Here is a 16,246-nt window from a genome sequence, read left to right on the forward strand (position 1 = left end):
AGCACCCAAGCGATGCATAACATACACAAGTAACAACCCTGTTCATTAATAAAACATTGTCAAAATCAGCAAATGTACGCAAGCACGTCGCTTCAGAAGTAAATTCATAGAACATAAAATTTAGCACCAAGTATAAATCACGTAATCGCGAGCAGCAAATTACGTCTAAAGTACGTACCTAAATGGAAATATGTTACCTGAAAAATAAACTCAATTAATAGTTACCTTTTTAGTTTATTAGTTTCTTCTTCGAAATTACATTCTTCCTGAAAATTTCTGTATAGCAAGTGGTGGTGGTGGTGGTGGTTGTTGGGATGTTTAAGGGGGACTAAACAGTATAGCAAGTCCTCTTAACGTCGGACACACACAGAATTTACCTGAAGTTCTTAAATATTTTATACAACTGTATCCTGAAAAATACTGAACGTTAATAACATAATTTATCAAGTCACTATAGTTTTATACTGAATTTAATCAGAGAAATTAGACTGTGTATTTGTTTACGGCTGTCAGTGCATTCGCACTGAGCGCTCGATCAGCTGTAGGTACGCGTGACGTAGGAAGTAATTGTTTGCGGTCAACGACTGCCTTGAGCGCCGCGCAGACTTGACTGTTGCTTTGAGTACGTGCCGCCGCCAGAACACGGCGCGGTATCCTTGTACTCTCCGTGTATTTACGTATAACTGTTAGTTTCTCAAAAGTATGTCATTCCACAAAAATTTTAAAGTTCGATATATGATGTATTCCCTTAAAGCGCCGAGATTTAAGAGTTTGTACTTCGACAGAGTTATTATGAATAATTTTGCGAGCTCTATATGGACCGTTATAAATCAGAAAAAAATTGCGACACAAGCCTTTTCCTTTGTGAGACAAACGATGAGACTTATTTAACACCTTTTGACCAACTGACAAGGTTTTTAAACGACCAGGACGTTTAGCTGATTTCTCTCTTCTAGCAGCCGCAGATGCAATATTTTGTAGAGCCAGGTTCACAACTTCAGAATGCCGCCGTTTCCGTGTAGGCGGAAAAGGAGCGATTTCAGAAATGCGATTTGTCGGTGCATTATTTTTTAATATCAATATCGGCGGTAAAGAAGTTGAATCATTAGGGAGTTCATTCAGAATGTTTTGAAAAATATGAAGATACTGATCCCACGTTCTGTGATTCTGATGACAATAAAGTCAACACAATTTATTGAATTCCTTCATCCATCTCTCTCAAGCGTTAGATTGAGGGTGGAAAAGTGAAATGAAAATTGGTTTAATCTTACAACGCCGTAGAGTACGAAGCCAAATTTTAGAGCGAAACTGTGATCCATTATCTGATATAACCTTATCAACATGACCCACTTCTTTAAGAAAATGTTTGATGAAAGCATTAGATACTGAACAAGCTGTTGCTTTGCGTAAAGGTGTAAAACACACATATTTTGATGTCAATTCCACTGCTACCAAAATGTACGCAGAACCATTAGCAGAACGAACCACTGGACCGAACAAATCGACTGCAGCCATCTCCTTTAATTTCGCTGGAATGATAGGAAACAACGGTGCTCTTTGAGAAATCGTTGGCGGCTTAGCCTTTTGACATAATTTGCATTTGGCAAGAACAGATTGAATACGCTTTTCCATATTATTGAAGTAGCAATTTCCTCGTAATTTATGAAAGCACTTTCTGGGACCAAAGTGTGCATAACTGAAATGTGTATACCAAATCAATTTATTAGCCCACTCATCAGGAATGCAAACTAACCAAACAGACTTGTCGACCGATTTTCGTTTAGAAAGAATATCATTGCTAACTAAATAATACTGTCTGATCGCTACGCTTTACTTCCTCCTCCACTTCTCCTTAATGTCCTTCCAGATTGGATCCATGTTTTGCTCCTTAGCGATGTCCTGGAGCGAAGATGAAATAAAATTTTCAAACGCAGCACCTTGAATATACATCAAACAATAATTGTTTTCTTTGCAGTCCTCCTCAGCACTTTGTTTCAAACCCATAGGTGCACGTGATAAAGCATCAGCAACAATATTTGAAGAACCCTGTATGTAAACAATACTAAAATCAAATTCCTGTAGATACAGCGCCCATCGTGACAATCTTCCATGTGTTAATTTTGTTGACTTAAGAAATTCCAGAGCTCGATGATCGGTGTAAACCTTAGTATGTCTCACATACAAAAATTTCCGAAATTTTTTTGAAAGCCCAAACAACAGCCAAGCCTTCAAGTTCCGTAATCGAATAATTCTTTTCTGATTTAGAGAGAACACGACTTCCAAATGCAATAGTTTTCTGCACTACAACGCCGTTTTCTTCTATCTCTTGAAATAAGAGTGCACCTAGGTCTTTATATGATGAGTCCGTCGCCAAACAAAAATCTTTAGATAAATCCGGTTGTGAAAGAAGTGGAGCAGCAACTAAAGCATCATGAAGTTGTTCAAATTCTGATTGAGCTACCTCATTCCAACACCAATTAGAATTTTTTCCAGATAGTTCACATAAACGGGGTGTGGCCAAATCGTCCAATCTAACAAAGCGTCTAAGAAAATTACAGACACCAAGGAAACTACGAACATCACGTTTTGTGGTAGGAACAGCATAATTACGAATAGCGTCTAGTTTCTCTGGATCAGGAAGAATGTCTTCTGTAGAAATAATATGACCAAGAAATTTCACCTGAGAACGACCAAATTCAGATTTTTCCATGTTCACTGTAATGCCAACTCTTGCAAAAATACGTAATAATGAATCCAAAATTTTGTTATGCTCACTCCAAGAACGTTTAGCAATAACAATATCGTCAACATATGAAGTAATATTGTCACGAAGATAAACAGGTAAAATTTCGTTTAAACTACGAATGAATGCTGCAGAAGATACAGTAAGTCCAAATGGTAGTTTCCGAAACTGGTAACAGTTACCAAAGGCTAAAAAGGCAGTGTATTTTCTACAATCAGGGTGGAGTTCTATTTGCCAAAAACTTGCGCGCATATCAATCGTGGATAAAACTTTAATTCCATGGAAATGTTGAAGAAGTTCATCTAAATTTTGTGGACGGTCTGTTTCAGGAATGATGATAATATTTATCTGTCTGGAATACAGAACCAAACGAATTGACCCACCCTTTTTAAGAACGACATGTAATGGGCTGGTATAAGGACTGACTGCTGGCTCAACTAGATCTAACATGTATTGAAGTTCACTCTTAACGTTGTCTCTGTAAGCCAAAGGAATAGCGTACGTTTTTCCTCGAAATGGTGTGTGTTCTTTTACTTTGAATAAATATTGTAAGCCTTGTGTGATGACTAAATACTGTAGCATGTGAAGTCAAAAGTTGGTGCAGTTCTTCTCTTGCAACGTCATCTGGCACTTCAGCTTTCTTACCCTTTTCATTAATTAATTCTTCGCTATTAATTATATCATCCATCGCGTCTCTGTATCAATTGTCGTTGTCATAAATGAACACATTTTCGTCATAATGCTCAGCGAAAACATCAGAAGTAAGAAACCTTAAACATTTTGTGTCTCATTCAGATTTTGTTAAACACTCGAAAAATTTCAAACATTTCGGCATTCCGGCAACAGTCAAGTTCACACTTCCTTCTTTAAAGTTTAAAATTGCCTTATGTGTGTTAAGAAACTCCATACCTAATATAATTTGTGTACTGAGTAATGGAACAATAATAAAATTAGCAGAAAATTCATACCCTTGACAAATGAAATTTAAGTTGGTCTGTTGTTTGTCTTCCACACTTTTTCCAGAAATAGCTCCTCGAATTGTAGTTTTAGAAACAGATAACACAGGACAAGCAATAGTTCTTACACATATACGAAAAACTGATTCACTAATAACATTCAATGGGCTCCCAGAATCTAAAACCGCAGTGAACTTATTCTTACCCACACATACTCCAATAACAGGATGTAAAAATGTGTCTACATTATTTTCCTTTTCGTCTAGCAAAATGTCTCTCATGTCTTCCAGGCGTACGTAGTGTAAAGTCGTAGTGTTATTGCTTTCTGAACCGTCTATATTGCTGCCAGAAGTCGAAGCTACAAGTCATTGTCGATCGTTTGCGTCACGTCTTTGATTATTCGCGTCATTTCGCGGATCAATTTCTACGATTTGCACTTGTCTCTCTGAATTTCTGTCACGTGCAGGATGCCAATTAGGTCCCTCCTTTCTGTTACATTTAAATTCTTGGTTGTGTCTGTTATTAAAATTTCTATTTTCCTGTCTATCTGCATGACTACGTCTTGTGTAATTTCGACTGTCACTTCTGAAATTATTGTTATATCTACTACCCTGGTTATTTCTGTAGTGAGAATTCCTATTATTGTATGAATAATTTCTGTCTTGATGATACCGATTACTGTTTCCGTATGATTGATCATCCCGGTAGGAATTTCCGTTATTATAATTGTCTGTGTAATTTCTGTTAGAACGTCTGTTATTGTCATAAGGCTGGTATCTATTGTCCTGTCTGTTTCGTCTGTCATTCTCAAAATTACCGCTATAACGTCCATTCCGATCATTATCCCTTCTGTCTGAAAATCTATTGTGATTACCGTTACTGAAAAAATTACAAGAAGTCCCGTCGTCGTTGTCATACTCAAGTTCTTGTAGCAAAGTCTTAAAAGTCTCAATGTCGTCTTTACATCTTCCGGCTAAAGCAATTTGTCTTATCGATTGTGGCAGCTTAGTTAAGCAAATGCGAATTAATTCAGTCGGGCTATAAGGGTTGGAAAGGAACTGATTCTTTCGAATCATGTCTTCAAAGTATTCTGCCGGCGTGCGGAACTCCGACTGTTTAAAATTACGCTGCATAATAAGACTATGTTTGACTCTGTCTTGCGTGTTTTCGGACCAATATGCCAATAGAAATGCATGATAAAAATCATTTAAATTATTACAATCTCTAATAAGTGCGCGCATCCGCGTCGCCGGTTCGTTTTCTAAATATCCACACATAAATTCCAGTTTGTGACTTAGTGGCCATTTTGGTGGAAGTGCGTACATAAATTGATCTAGCCATGAACATTCTTAGAATTGCGAAAGATCTTAAATTTCCGAACAGTTAAAAAGTGTTTATAGTCAAAGTTTTCGTCTCGTGGCGGCAAAGACCTATCGCGTATGTCCCAGTCCGAATGTCGATTATTGTCAAGTTCGCGCGCCTGGCGGTCTCTTGTTGCATCTCGTAAATGAAATAAATTTACTTCAAAGCCCTCTGCTATCTGTGATCCTAAATTTCTTCTGCTGTCTTTTCCTACGATTTCGCTTTCAATTTGTTTAACTTGCTTTCGTAACGCCTCAAATTCCCTTTTAACGCGTTCATTAAATTTTCCCTGATTTTCAACATGTTTATTTATGTTCTGGTACTCTTCCGTTTCTGCAAATGGCAATGGAGCTGTATCATCTGTTTCTTCGTCCCCATTTAAACTAAGATTTGTCAATTTATCTGAAATCTCCTCAACTCTTTCCGATAAGTCACCTATTTTTTCTTTCTGTTTATTTACGTCTCCCGTAAGTGTCGCGACTCGGGTTTCGGTATTGACACATTTAGTAGTTAACTGTTCATACTGTTGCGTTAGGTTATTTATTCTGTCAATTGGTACTGATTCCCCGATTCTTTCAAATATTTCTTCCTTATCGTGTGCACGTTGTAAATGTAACTCTGAAAATTTTTGTAGTATCACGCGATCTCTTTCTTCCTGTTCTCTATCCCGTTCCTTTTGTCTAATTTGTATTGAAATTAATCTATTATCGTCAGCATTCAAAATTGGTTGTACTTCTTCTCTAATTTCTTTCTTTAATTCATTTTTCATGTTTTTGAAACATGTCCCTATTCGTGAGTCTAGCCGTTCCCATTGTGTCCATCTCTGTTTTAATTGTTCCTATTTGTGAGTCTAACCGTGTTTCCGTTGTTCCCATCTCAGTTCTAATTGTTCCTATTTGTGATCCCACTGTTTTTAATTCAGATCTTAACTGTGTTTCCATTGTTCCCAACCGTGATCCCAAATTTAATATAGAACCCATCAACTGCTCCATATTAACTGGTTCAAAATTCTTTTCGCCCCTAACATTTCCCGTAAAACTAACTTCCTTCGTCATAGCCGAACAGCTATCTGTGTTCGATACTATTTCAGAATCTTCTGTCATTAATCTCGTATTCTGAAAATTTATTTATTGTGAAAAATTTTGAACTGGTTCCGGACTATTTTCCCTGCTTATTAAATTATTTTCTACTTCATTATTCATCATACAGCTCTCCTCTGTTGGCGAGTTCGCCATGTTAACAATTTCGTCATTCTGACTATCCATCATTTTTGCCTTTTTCATCAGTCTCGTAATCATTTACAAAACATACAAAACTCGTCACTATACGAAAATTACACACAACATAACACTTTATCACCAACAATACCATTCACACGAAATGCTTCCCGACAAACACGGCTAACGAACAATTAAAACCTTCACAATTGCACAAAATTGTCAAACCCGTATACGACTCATCAAAAATTAAATTCCACAAAAATACAGTCAGAAGAATGACAAGACAACTACAAATGTTCAATTACAAAATCTATACATGCAATATAGACTACAATTACTAAACTACAAATTACTACAACAATACTACTGTCTGCTATTTTTACTATCAAAAGAATTCCAAGGGACGATTCGAAGCAGCGGTCGCCACGTGCATGGGGGCTTAATTAAATAGAATGCAAATTTTTTAGTAGCTGTATGTCCGGCTACGAAGTCTCGTAACCGGTTGGCCCTGACTAGTATTACTCCGCAATCTGACTGCATAGAACAACAACAAAGAATGAAAGGAAATTTCCGTTAACACAATTAATTAATTAATTAAGTCCCCAGCAACTATAAAAGCTACGAAACCAAAGCACAAGTGTAACTGTTCTGTGTGTGGAAGTGTGATTCAACGTACACATCTGGCACGGTTCTTCCTCAATAAGACAAGTTATTTTAAGCACCATTTACACTAAAGTAATTAAAAAAAGTACTATAATTGCACATAGAAACCAGAATTACACTCTAATACATGAACACAAGCCAGATTCTTTGTTGACTGAACCTGTGACCAAGAAGCATTGTTATTTAGGAAATCTGAAATTTAAAAAAAATTATCTTCATATACACTCCTGAAAATTGAAATAAGAACACCGTGAATTCATTGTCCCAGGAAGGGGAAACTTTATTGACACATTCCTGGGGTCAGATTCATCACATGATCACACTGACAGAACCACGGGCACATAGACACAGGCAACAGAGCATGCACAATGTCGGCACTAGTACAGTGTATATCCACCTTTCGCAGCAATACAGGCTGCTATTCTCCCATGGAGACGATCGTAGAGATGCTGGATGTAGTCCTGTGGAACGGCTTGCCGTGCCATTTCCACCTGGCGCCTCAGTTGGACCAGCGTTCGTGCTGGACGTGCAGACCGCGTGAGACGACGCTTCATCCAGTCCCAAACATGCTCAATGGAGGACAGATCCGGAGATATTGCTGGCCAGGGTAGTTGACTTACACCTTCTAGAGCACGTTGGGTGGCACGGGATACATGCGGACGTGCATTGTCCTATTGGAACAGCAAGTTCCCTTGCCGGTCTAGGAATGGTAGAACGACGGGTTCGATGACGGTTTGGATGTACCGTGCACTATTCAGTGTCCCCTCGACGATCACCAGTGGTGTACGGCCAGTGTAGGAGATCGCTTCCCACACCATGATGCCGGGTGTTGGCCCTGTGTGCCTCGGTTGTATGCAGTCCTGATTGTGGCGCTCACCTGCACGGCGCCAAACACGCATACGACCATCATCGGCTCCAAGGGAGAAGCGCCTCTCATCGCTGAAGACGACACGTCTCCGTCGTCCCTCCATTCACGCCTGTCGCGACACTACTGGAGGCGGGCTGCACGATGTTGGGGCGTGAGCGGAAGACGGCCTAACGGTGTGCGGGACCGTAGCCCAGCTTCATGGAGACGGTTGCGAATGGTCCTCGCCGATACCCCAGGAGCAACAGTGTCCCTAATTAGCTGGGAAGTGGCGGTGCGGTCCCCTACGGCACTGCGTAGGATCCTACGGTCTTGGCGTGCATCCGTGCGTCGCTGCGGTCCGGTCCCAAGTCGACGGGCACATGCACCTTCCGCCGACCACTGGCGACAACATCGATGTACTGTGGAGACCTCACGCCCCACGTGTTGAGCAATTCGGCGGTACGTCCACCCGGCGTCCCGCATGCCCACTATACGCCCTCGCTCAAAGTCCGTCAACTGCACATACGGTTCACGTCCACGCTGTCGCGGCATGCTACCAGTGTTAAAGACTGCGATGGAGCTCCGTATGCCACGGCAAACTGGCTGACACTGACGGCGGCGGTGCACAAATGCTGCGCAGCTAGCGCCATTCGACGGCCAACACCGCGGTTCCTGGTGTGTCCGCTGTGCCGTGCGTGTGATCATTGCTTGTACAGCCCTCTCGCAGTGTCCGGAGCAAGTATGGTGGGTCTGACACACCGGTGTCAATGTGTTCTTTTTTCCATTTCCAGGAGTGTATATTGACGAAAAATACACTCTGATCATTACAACATCCCCATTCGAACAACATTTGCTGTCTAGCCCATCAAAACAACTGCACACGACATGGCCTCAACTAGTACAGCTATCGACATCCTCTCAGCAAGCACTGCCCACGGCAACTTCTGAACTACCACCGCCCACGGCAACCTCCGAAATACTACTGCCAGTGGAGGCGGCTGAATAATACCCTTTGGCGCAATCTCTGGCGCTGTGACTCAGTGTAGCCACCTTTCAATTTTCAATAGCTCATGGGAAAAATGAGCACTTAAATCTTTTGTACAAGCTCTGTTTTTTTTTCGTATTTCATTACAATGATCGTTTCTCCACACGAAGGTTTGCGACAATTTTTTTTTTTTTTCGCATTTGGAAGAGAAAGTTGGAGATTGAAATTTCGTGAAAAGATCTCGCCGCAACGAAGAACGCCTTTGTTTTAATGATTGCCATACCACCTCGTCTATCATATCCGTGACACTCTCTCCCCTATTACGCGACAGTACAAAATGAGGTGCCTGTCATTGGACTTTTTCGAGGTCCTCCGTCAATCCTATCTGGTAAGGATGTCATACAACACAGCAATACCTTAGCAGAAGACGAACAAGTGTAGTGCAAATAGTCTCTTTAGTAAACCTGTTACATTTTCTAAGCTTTCTGCCAATGAAACGTAGTTGTTGATTTACTTTCGCCATAATACTATCTAAGTGATCTTTCAAATTTAATTTATTCGTAACTGTAATTCCTTATTATTTAGTGGACTTGTGAGGCTTCAAATTTGTGTGATTTACCGTGTAACAGAAATTTAACGGATTTCTTGTTGTACTCATGGGGATAACCTCACACCTTTCCTTATTGAGAGAAAATTGACATTTTTTACACCATACAATAGTCGTGTCTAAGGCATTCTGCAATTATTTTTTATCCTCTGTTGATTTTATTAGATGTTAACCGACTGCATCTCCTGTAGACTATCTAAGAGGGCCGCTCAGATTGTCTCCTACATCATTAATGTAAATTAGAAACAACGGAGTTCAAATGGTTCAAATGGCTCTGAGCACTATGCGACTTAACTTCTCAGGTCATCAGTCGCCTAGAACTTAGAACTAATTAAACCTAACTAACCTAAGGACATCACACACATCCATGCCCGAGGCAGGATTCGAACCTGCGACCGTAGCGGCCGCTCGGTTCTAGACTGTAGCGCCTAGAACCGCACGGCCACACCGGCTGGCAACAACGGAGTGCCCATAACACTTTCTTGGGGAACGCCGGATATCACCTCTGTTTTACTCGATGATTTTCCGTCGATTACTTCGTACTGTGGCCTTTCTGATAGGAATTCACAAATCCAGTCGCACAACTGACGCGAAACACCAGAGGCACGCAGTTTGATTAGAAGCTTGTTCTAGACCAATTCCGATCTATGGTGACCATCTTTCAGATCCGATTACAAACAATATTTCAGTCACATCATGCCAACATACGTGAATATGGTATACTCAGAAAGAAATACGTAACAAAAGTTTCGTCGTTTTGTGTAAAAATGCGTCACATACAAAATATTCGAACAGACATGTTGCGCACTGCTATGATGTTATACAGATTCAACAGTTCGTATACACTGCCGAGTCACATTAATGTGATCGCCTGTCGAAAGCCTGTTTTACCTCTTTTGGAGAACAGACCACTGCAAGGCGTACAGGAAGAGCGTAAGCGACGTTCTGGAAGGTATCGGCACAGATGTTTAGTCATGTTGATTCGAGTGCCGTAGCCAGGTGCGCTAGGTTTCTTGTTTGTAGATCCATGGCAAGAACAACCAGATCGAGGTTGATTTGGTTTAGATCCCGGGAGCTTGGTTGCCAGGGGAGTACAGTAAACTCACCGTAGTGGTCTTTGAACCGAGCATGTACCCTGCGAGCTGTGTGAAGCGTTGCATTGTCTTCTGGTAGGTATCAACACGCCAAAGAAAAACAGACTGCATTCAGGGGGGGACATAGTCCCCTAGGATAGATGCATGGTTGTATTGTTCCATTGTGCGTTCCAGAGCAACGAGAATACCCAAGGGAATTCCCTCCGGCCGGAATGCTTTCGACGATTGTTGCAAGTTGTCTTCTTTCAGATGTTTCACGCCGTACTCATCAACATGTGTCCGATGGAGTACAAACCGAGATTCATCCGTAAATGCCACCTGTCGTCTCTCAGTGGACATCCAGTTGCGGTAGTGGCGTGAAAATTCCAGCCTTCGTCACCGATGAAGTGCAAGAATGAGGCACCTGCTACGGAACGCCATATGTGGCAACGTTCGCTGGACGGTCGTCGAGGAAACGCTATCCGTAACTGCTTGTTCACCTAGGTGGTCAGCTGCGGCACAGTTGTACGTCTGTTCACCAGTGCCCATCTCTGCAGCCGTCATTCCTCTCTCTCATCTACAGTCCCTGGTGCACCACAGTTGCTTTGGCGTGATTTTTGGATAGCGCCATTTTGTCTTGCACGATATACTTCAACCACGGTGGTATGTAAATGGGTCACAAATTTTGCGATTTTGGCAATGCTCTATTTGGACATCAAATAAACGGCCCCATTTCCGCATTATGACAAGGACTGTACTGCTTCCCGCGTCCCCCCAATGTGATACCTACATTTTTCCCATGAGACATGGAAGCTTTATTACTTTATTCCTTTCTGACAGTGCCATATTTAAATATGCAGGGTGGTTCATTGATCGTGACCGGGCCAAATATCTCACGAAATAAGCGTCAAACGAAAAAACTACAAAGAACGAAACTCGCCTAGCTTGAAGGGGGAAACCGGATGGCGCTATGGTTGGCCCGCTAGATGGCGCTGCCATAGGTCAAACGGCTATCAACTGCATTTTTTAAAAAATAGGTACCCTCATTTTTTAATTACATATTCGTCTAGTACGTAAAGAAATATGAATGTTGGACCACTTTTTTCGCTTTGTGATAGGTGGCGCTGTAATAGTCAAAAACATATGTCTCATAATTTTGGACGAACAGTTGGTAACAGGTAGGTTTTTTTAAATTAAAATACAGAACGTACATACGTTTGAACATTTTATTTCGGTTATTCCAGTGTGATACATGTACCTTTGTGAAATTAAAATTTCTGAGAACGCATGCTGTTACAGCGTGATTATCTGTAAATACCACATTAATGCAATAAATGCTCAAAATAATGTCCGTCAACCTCAATGCATTTGGCAATACGTGTAACGACATTCCTCTCAACAGCGAGTAGTTCGCCTTCTGCAATGTACGCACATGCATTGACAAAGCGTTGACGCATGTTGTCAGGCGTTGTCGGTGAATCACGATGGCAAAATCCTTTAACTTTCCCCACAGAAAGAAATCCGGGGACGTCAGATCCGGTGAGCGTGCGGGCCATGGTATGGTGCTTTGACGACCAATCCACCTGTCATGAAAGATGCTATTCAATATTGCTTCAACCACACGCGTGCTATGTGCCAGACATCCATCATGTTCGAAGTACATCGCCATTCTGTCATGCAGCGAAACATCTTGTAGTAACATCGGTGGAACATTACATAGGAAATCAGCATACATTGCACCATTTAGATTGCCATCGATAAAATGGGAGCCAATTTTCCTTCCTCCCATAATGCCGCACCATACATTAATCCGCCAAGGTCGCTGATGTTCCGCTTGTCGCAGCCATCGTGGATTTTCCGTTGCCCAATAGTGCATATTATGCCGGTTTACGTTACCGTTGTTGGTGAATGACGCTTCGTCGCTAAATACACCGCGTGCAAAAAATCTGTCATCGTCCCGTAATTTCTCTTGTGCCCAGTGGCAGAACTGTACACGACGTTCAAAGTCGTCGCCATGCAATTCCTGGTGCATAGAAATATGGTACGGGTGCAATTGCTGTTGATGTAGCATTCTCATCACCGACGTTTTTGAGATTCCCGATTCTCGTGCAATTTGTCTGCTACTGATGTGCGGATTAGCCACGACAGCAGCTAAAACACCTACTTGGGTATCATCATTTGTTGCAGGTCTTGGTTGACGTTTCACATGTGGCTCAACACTTTCTGTTTCCTTAAATAACATAGCTATCCGGCGAACGCTCCGGATGATGTCGTCCAGGATACCGAGCAGCATACATAGCTCGCGCCCGTTGGGCATTTTGATCACAATAGCCATACATCAACACGATATTGACGTTTCCCGCAATTGCTAAACAATCCATTTTAACACGGGTAATATATCACGAAACAAATACCTTCCGCACCGGCGGAATGTTACGTGATACCACGTACTTATACTTTTGTGACTATTACAGCGCCGTCTGTCACAAAGCGAAAATAGGGGTGCACCTAAAACATTCATATTTCTTTACGTACTACACGAATAAGTAATAAAAAACGTGGGTTCCTATTTTAAAAAACGCAGTTGATATCGGTTTGACCTATGGCAGCGCCATCTAGCAGGCCATCCATAGCGCCATCTGGTTTCCCCCTTCAAGCTAGGCGAGTTTCGTTCTTTGTAGTTTTTTCGTTTGACGCTTATTTCGTGAGATATTTGGCCTATCAATGGACGACCTTGTATACAGGGTGAAAAGCATTTAAACCGACAACTCTGGGAGGTTGTAGGGGACATGAAAACAAATATTTTTCCCTAATGACCAAGACACAACACATCAACACAACCCAATTTCAATTACAGTAGATTTTCAAAAATGCGTCCATTGACACGTAAACAAAGGGCAAAAACCCCAGGAGTATCCCGAACTGTTCCGCCTGCTGCTACTATCCGGGCAACCAGATCCTCCTCTGATGCAACAGGAGTTGCGTAAATAGGGTTGTGCATCTCTTCCCACACAAGAAATTCCAGCGGGGACATATCTGGGGATCGAGCAGGCCATGATACAGGACAACAACCTCTGGCAATCCACGTTTCTGGGAACCGTCGGTCGAGGAATCGAAACACACGACGACTGAAATGCGCCGGCGCCCCGTCATGTTGGAACCACATGCGTTGTCTTGTAGGGAGCGGGACGTCTTCCAGCAATTCTCTGGCGAGAAAATTGTAATAGTGCCTGCCATTTAATGGCCTAGGCAGCAGATACGGCCCAATTAAACAGTCCCCAACAACACCGACCCACATACTAACGAAGAAACGCACCTGAAGAGCGCTAGTAACTGTGGCATGTGGGTTATCCTCACTCCACTGCATGTTGAAGACTCCATCACGCCCGAAAGTTGCTTCATCGGTAAACAATAAAGAGGGTAGAAACGTAGGATGCATTTCACACTGTTCCAGGTACCACTGCGAAAAGCGTGCTCTAGGTGGATAATCAACTGGTTCCAGATTGTCGACACGCTGTAAGTGAAATGGTCGTAAGAATTGCTCTCGAAGGACTGTTCTTACATTCGTCTGATTCGTACCCATGTTACGTGCAATTGCACGAGTGCTGATTGAAGGATCCCGCTCCACATGCTGCAAGACAGCATCCTCAAATTGCAGCGTTCTTACCGTGCGACGGCGTCCCTGTCCAGGTAATCTGCTAGGTGAACCGGTCTCACATAGACGTTGGTACACAGCAGCAAAGGTCGTATGATGCGGGATACGGCGATTAGGATATTGTTGTTGATAAACGCGCTGTGCAGCTCGACCGTTGTGGTGCGCTACGTAGTACGCACCAACCATATCAGTGTACTCACTCCAGGTGTATCGCTCCATTAGTAAACAGAGACAATGCACTACTACACTGGTGGATAGCAGTTGCCTACAACTGAAGAGCGTAATACGGCCTCTAACAACTGAAGAGCTTAATACGGCCTCCACCGGTTTAAATAATCCACATAGGAAAAAATGACATTAGGGAAAAATATCTGTTTTGTTGTCCCCTACAACCTCCCAGAGTTTGTCGGTTTAAATACTTTTCACTCTGTAAGCTCTATGTGAATGAAAATCTGTTTGCTCTCTGGACTTGGCCATGTGTTGTTGTTGTGGTCTTCAGTCCTGAGACTGGTTTGATGCAGCTCTCCATGCTACTCTATCCTGTGCAAGCTTTTTCATCTCCCAGTACCTACTGCAACCTACATCCTTCTGAATCTGCTTAGTGTATTCATCTCTTGGTCTCCCTCTACGATTTTTACCCTCCACGCTGCCCTCCAATACTAAATTGGTGATCCCTTGATGCCTCAGAACATGTCCTACCAACCGATCCCTTCTTCTGGTCAAGTTGTGCCACAAACTTCTCTTCTCCCCAATCCTATTCAATACTTCCTCATTAGTTATGTGATCTACCCATCTCATCTTCAGCATTCTTCTGTAGCACCACATTTCGAAAGCTTCTATTCTCTTCTTGTCCAAACTATTTATCGTCCATGTTTCACTTCCATACATGGCTACACTCCATACGAATACTTTCAGAAATGACTTCCTGACACTTAAATCAATACTGGATGTTAACAAATTTCTCTTCTTCAGGAACGCTTTCCTTGCCATTGCCAGCCTACATTTTATATCGTCTCTACTTCGACCATCATCAGTTATTTTGCTCCCCAAATAGCAAAACTCCTTTACTACTTTAAGTGCCTCATTTCCTAATCTAATTCCCTCAGCATCACCCGACTTAATTAGACTACATTCCATTATCCCTGTTTTGTTTTTGTTAATGTTCATCTTATATCCTCCTTTCAAGACACTGTCCATTCCATTCAACTGCTCTTCCAAGTCCTTTGCTGTCTCTGACAGAATTACAATGTCATCGGCGAACCTCAAAGTTTTTATTTCTTCTCCATGAATTTTAATACCTACTCCGAATTTTTCTTTTATTTCCTTTACTGCTTGCTCAATATACAGATTGAACAATATCGGGGAGAGGCTACAACCCTGTCTTACTCCCTTCCCAACCACTGCTTCCCTTTCATGTCCCTCGACTCTTATAACTGCCATCTGGTTTCTGTACAAATTGTAAATAGCCTTTCGCTCCCTGTATTTTACCCCTGCCACCTTTAGAATTTGAAAGAGAGTATTCCAGTCAACATTGTCAAAAGCTTTCTCTAAGTCTACAAATGCTTGGCCATCACAAATCGAAACTGGTCTTGAAGATGGTCATCGCAGACCGAAGTCAGTTATCCTTTGTCTTGAATTGTGGTCTACGGTGGAATAAATATGAAAAACCTTTCGTGAATCGCTACAGATTTTCCCGCGATCATGTCGCAACTCGTGATGATCAAACATATACGAGTATCCCTCGCGTCTTTGTGTGCGGGTCGTGCAGTAATTATCCGTTCTAGGAAACTGTACATAAACAAAAGAGGACCTGGGCGTGCTTCGGCGGCAGAGCATCCGAAGCGGGAGCGGCGGCGGCCGGGCAGACAAAGCGCCGTTCACGCCGCGTGCACGGCGGCTGATTTTCGGTTTTTCCACGGTGGCGCGGCGGCCGTGGGCGAGCCGTGAAGCGGCAGAGGTGCGCACCGCAGAGCGCGCTTCCGGTTCCGGCCGTCACGCCTGCCACTGTCGCTGTCCGGACACGCGTCACCACCGCGGCCCGCGGCCCGCGCCCCGACCAGACCCGCGCACACTCCCGGGCGACTGGGGGTGCCTTCGTGGACCCTCCACACGCGGAGCTGCTCGAAGGAAGCTCT

The sequence above is a fragment of the Schistocerca piceifrons genome, chromosome 3 (genome assembly GCF_021461385.2).
Source record: "Schistocerca piceifrons isolate TAMUIC-IGC-003096 chromosome 3, iqSchPice1.1, whole genome shotgun sequence".
In the NCBI taxonomy this organism is placed as follows: domain Eukaryota; kingdom Metazoa; phylum Arthropoda; class Insecta; order Orthoptera; family Acrididae; genus Schistocerca; species Schistocerca piceifrons.